Below are 5,926 nucleotides of genomic sequence, written 5' to 3' on the forward strand. Positions count from 1 at the left end.
AATATTAAATCAAATGACTAGTGTTTTAAATAAAAAAGGATTTTCCCTAATCCATTTTAGAAAAGGAGACCCACTTTTATGATGGATAATTTAACTGAGAGATTATCTTAATTTTATAACTCAATAATATATATATCTATATCTATATCTATATCTATAGTATATATAAAAGGATTTTTTTTTTAATATTGTTGTAAATGAAATTTATTTTTAAAATATAGTTGTTTAATTAAAAATATTGTAGATTTTGAAACTTATTTTAAAAATATTGTAGTTTTAAAAAACTGAAACTTGGTCGTCTCTTGAGGAGACAACCATTTAGACGTTGCGCCACGCGTGCGCCACGTAAATTTTTTTTTTAAAATTTGAATGTCTCTAGAGACGACCACTCGGTCGGTTTATTTCTCAAAAAAAAAAAGTATAAGGTTTTATATTATATATTATTTAGTAGCTTTATCTCAAAAAATTCCTGAGTAGTGTAGTGGATATACTGTTACTCCATATCTCTTCCGTTCTAGATTCGAATCTTAGGTAAGATTCCAACCTAGGATGGAAGAGATATAAAACGATAGTACATCCACTACACCACTCAAGAATCTTTTGAATAAAAACTACTAAATAATATATAATATAAAATATTATACTTTTTCTTTTCAAAAATAAACCGATCGGATGGTTGTCTCTCCCACATGGTCTCTTTGACGACCAACATTCAAATTTAAAAAAAAAAAAATTAAATGGTCGTCTCTCGACCATGTTGGATGGTATCTCTTCAAGAGTCGACCACCCTTCACTTTTTTAAAACAACTATATTTTAAAAAAAAGTTTCAAAACATAACATATTTTAAACATTTTTAATTAAAATACAATATTTTTAAAATAACTTTTATTATTAACATTATTAATAAAAAACACCGAGGGGCTATAGGAAGAAACTTTTTATCCCTATTTTACCCTTTTAATTTCAACATTCTCATAGATATTTTGAGGACAATTTTGTACTTCAAATATAAATTTTTCTCTCTCACTCCCTCTTCCTCCCCCTTTCACGCCACTTTCCCTTTTTTTTCATTTCTTTTAAAATATTTAATCTCTATAATTACAAATCTTACATTTCTCAAATTAATTTTCTTTTTTTAATAAACTCTCTCTCTTAAAATTTAGAATATAAAGTGTTAGAATATGAAGGGTTTTGGTTCTTTATTTCTATGTTAAAAAGTTATAACTTATTTTGAATTATAATTAATAAAGAATTTAAAAAATTTCGTAACTTTTTATTTTCTACAACTATATAAAGAGTTTTTTCTTACTCTTTCTCCCAATTTTTTCTTCATCAAAACTTGAGTTTCTTTTCTCTTTCGGTATGTAAATTTTCTTCTTTAGTCAATGTCTTGTGTTTTTTTATATTTAGTTAGATTGTTTGATTGAATATTCAACTTTTTTAGTTATTTTTTTTCCAGACGACTCAATCAACTGGAAAAAGGAGAGTGAAAATGAGTGATAAGATCGAATCACATTGGACGGATCCACTTTGGGATGGTACTTGATAACCGCGAGAACTCTCTCAATGACCTCCTCCTTGGAAAGGTGAGCATCGTGTGATGAAAATAGTCGGAGCAATCCATCGGAACATGGCTACGGTTGGCATTCCCCGCGAGCTATGACAAAGAATTGGACCGGAACTCGAACATGGCAAAGAACAGCTGCCCTCAACGCATCTCTATCTCTCACTATTTTTTTTTTGTCATTTTATTTTTCAATGACTCAAATAAGAAATTGAAACAAAGTTGTATTTACTTTTATGTATTCTTATGTTCTGGGAAAAAAGATGAAAAATCCATGAATATGTGTTTTGTTTAGAAATAAAATTTAAGTAATTGAAGAATAATACTTTTAGTTACACTAACCGCATCAGTGTGTGATGAGAATTATTGAGACGTTCTATGAGATAAACATTGAAAATACGAAAAAACTTGGTGAGGTAAACATTTAGAGATAAAAAAAAAACCAAATTATATTATAAATTTTAACTATTTAATTAAATTTTTATTTTTAAACATTGAAATAAAAACTATGAAATTTCACGTGCACCGCACGTGTTTCTTACTAGTATATTATGTGTGGATGTCGGAAAAACATTTTTTTGACATTTTTTCCCTTCCTTAATTTATTAATTTTCAAATTATGTCATTAATAATTTACCATAAATATTAAATTTATTATTGATTATTAATTATCAATAATAATAAATGTACCTTATCTAAAGAAGGTTAGAATGCAAAATGTTAGAATATAAAAGGTTTTTTACACCATAAAATTAAATTATTTTCATTAATTACAATTCATAATAGAATTTCAAAAGTTTTATAACGTTTTCTCTCTACTACTAAAAACATACTTTCTTTCACTATTTTTTCACAACACTTAATTCTCTCCAAACATTGCTCTCAAATATTATTTCATCTCAAAAACATATCAAAATCATGTTGGTGACATATTCATCAAGTGGTAGAGAATACCTGTGTCGAATCTATATATTGAATCCAAGGCTTGCGAGATTACCGTTCTATAATTTATGAGGTAAAATAATAGTGATTGTTAAGCATAAGCATATTTTAGATTAGTGTATAGCTAAAGTTTGTTTTTTTTTTTGTTACTATTGTTTGTATTGTTTTATAATTAGTGTTTCATGTATTTAGAATGTTATTTTAGAAAAAAATAATAATGTATTGATCTATTACAAGTTCATGTTGATTTTGTTGAAAAAAATGTTGTGTAGGGACAAAAAAGTTTTAATTAGTTGTAAATATTAAATTAATAAATTAATTATGAACAATAGCATGAAATCTAGAAAGTTTGAATATATAACTTTTTGTCTCTTCCTTTTCTAATAATATAATTTAAAGATTTTTTTTAATAATTTTAATTATAATATGAATTTAAATTAATATAAACTAAAATGTTTAATATATAACAAAATGTTAGCCCAAAATTTTTTTAGAATTTCTAATAAAACAAACAAAATACTTTTAAAAAACAATGGACCAAAATTAGGTAAAATAACATTTTTAAAATAAAAAATTAAAGTACTTATACATTTTTTAATCAATATATTAATGATATGAAATGTAACTTAAAATCATTAAAAAGAAGTGGTACGAAAATAATGCAAAGTAAATATACTCATTGATTAAATGATTAAATTAGTAAAGTACATATATCTTAATGAAGTTTGCATATATACATCTTAATTTTCTTTTTTTTTTTTTTTTGGTTATTATTGTTATTATTTTACTATTAGTGATATTATTTTTCTCATTTATTTATGTTATTATAAATTAAGTTCAATAGAAAATATCTGTGCATTTGCACGTGGTATCGAACTAGTAAAATCCAAAGGCACAATTTAAATCTTAAAAAAATAACTTGAAAACTCAAGACATCACACAAATGATTTATTTACCCCTTCAAAGCAATTTACATGAGGGATTGTCCTTAACGGAATATATCATTCTTTTGCGAGTAAGTATGATATATAATTGACTAACTTAAGCTAATAGAGTTCTAGACCAATATTTCGATGGATGAAATTGTCTGCTTTATGGTACCGGTAAGCTCCACCTATCAATTCAATAACTTCGAGCTACCTATGTGGTTCTACAAAAAAAATAATAAAAAAAAAACCTCCTAAAACTTAGCAGCTACTAGAAAGAAAGTAGTAGTGGCTAAGAAAGCTATTCGATTTTCTTTGAAGGCTCCTCCTAAAATACTAGCAAGAGCTAATAGCAAAAGCTAGCATAGCTTTCAAATTGGCCAAAGCTATTGTCCTACTGAGCTTCCACCTTCCCTACGCTAAATGAAATAAAAGAGCTACTAGATAGCTAAGGTTAAGCCTTAGATTGGGTTGTAGCAGCTAGTAATTGAGCTTGAAAGCTTTGCTTTTTGGTTTCATTTAGTTGTAGCTGGTTTGGATAGAAAGCGTGTAGTAGCTTGAAGCACACTCGATTGAACTCACACAGGGAGCAGTCTTGCCCAACAACGTTACAGGACGTCGACATTGGTTAATGAGGAGATTAGCAGCAGCAGCAGTTGAAATAGTTGCTCAAAAAGGGTCATAATTGGGCCCAGTTCATCTTTTGTGCCTTGCCCCTCTCTAAAAGGTCTTAGTATCAAGGAAGACTCTAATTACACCACTTCGTTGGAAGAACGATTTGGTATAATCACCAGGATTTCAATAAAGATTCAATCGAGTTTGAATGCATGATAAAAGACTATACAAGAGGTCATACACAAGGAAAAAATGAAAGGGTAGACTCGATCTCATAGAAATTTAATACATCGGAATCGACGTCTTATTCGTTTGCAAAAATAAGACTCAAAAGAATCATGATATGGTAAATAGGCCACTAATCGACATACAATCTTTACTAACTAATAGGGTGAGGGTCCGACAGATGCATACCAAGCCATTCGAGGGTAGCTAAGCAAAGACAGCTTATGGTCATGTGCTAGCAAAAAGAGTCTCATCAAACCTTCCAGTGTCGAGTTGTCACGAGTAGGTTTTTTAGTCATAGCTAGACAGCCAACCTCGATGTCCTTCTCCCCGGTCAGACTTAGTATCCTTGGTTGAAAAATGATTGGATAAGACTCACAATCCTACCACTTCACTAGAAGATCAAGATCATGTCAAAACTGAAAATCCAAAGGCACTTCCTCTTAGCCATTCACTAGAGTTCTTTCTTTTTAAAGAAAGGGAAAGGTGGTGGAGCAAGATTCACGCATGTTGTCCGGTCAAAAAAAGAAGGGTAAGTCCCAAACAGTTCTTCCGTTCTGCATTTCAGGAATCAGATGATGAGAAGACGAATACTATATGATCGTGTCATTCTCTATATGCCTGAAAATTTGTCATATTAGAGATCTTTCTTTTTGTCTTCGTCCAATGGAAAGTGGAATGAACCTAGGTTTGAAAAACTTATGTTGCAGGTGAGTCGTACCTACTTCAATAGGAAATTGAACAAGGCTTCTTTCGACAGTTGAGGATCGTTTCGTGCCTGACTACACTCACTACCTTTTAGCATGAATGGATAAAGAATGCCCTCAAAGAGCTCGGTACCAAACAGGCACTGTTAAGGAAAATTGTGCACTCAAAGGAACATGTCATCGAAGAGTTTCCAACATTCATTCTCGAGTGGGGAGCGAGTTCAAGATTAAAGAAAACTGTAGCATCTCTTCCATTTTGCCTTGCCTCAAGGGCTTACTGGTCCGTGGGCACAGTTAAACAAGCCTTGTATTTAGATACAGGTAGAGTATCACGGTTGAAAAAGGCCAGACCATAAATGAAAAAGTTAGCAAGAAGATGAAAGAACCATAGCCAAAAGAACAAAGAAACTATACATTCAGTGTTGTGCAACAAACAAAAGGCAGAGATCTCGTGAGACGAGCTTGTCAGGATTGAAGACGTTGGAATTAGATTAGCAGACTATGGATAGGTCAAGACGTCGAGTAAAGTCTCCGTCATCTCCAAAATCAGGGTGATTAGGTTCGAGTCTTCATCGATGAGGTGGTCGGATGCAATCTAATAGTAGTATATATTTAGGGGTGAGAAAGGCGAAATCTCTCTCATCTAGCTCCTTCCACACAATACAACTAGGATCAAATGATTTACAATAATGCTAAGAAAGATAGAGATCGAGACCTTTTTTAGATAAAGGACTTGACTTCTATCAGGTCAGCGTCAAGGAAGAGTAAACCAGCTATTGGGTATGTAAAAAGAGAGTGGGTTAAAAGGGCATTCTCAGATCTAGAATCACAAAGATGTCGACTTTGCACTATGCCATACGATCTCAGGATTGATTTGATTCCTTAACACTATGTGGGGAGAACTTTACCAAGCAATCGGTGGTTCATCAAAGGATTCCATTTTTCG

The sequence above is a fragment of the Momordica charantia genome, unplaced genomic scaffold (genome assembly GCF_013281855.1).
Source record: "Momordica charantia cultivar OHB3-1 unplaced genomic scaffold, Mcharantia_2.0 BLBB01000028.1, whole genome shotgun sequence".
Taxonomy (NCBI): Eukaryota; Viridiplantae; Streptophyta; class Magnoliopsida; order Cucurbitales; family Cucurbitaceae; genus Momordica; species Momordica charantia.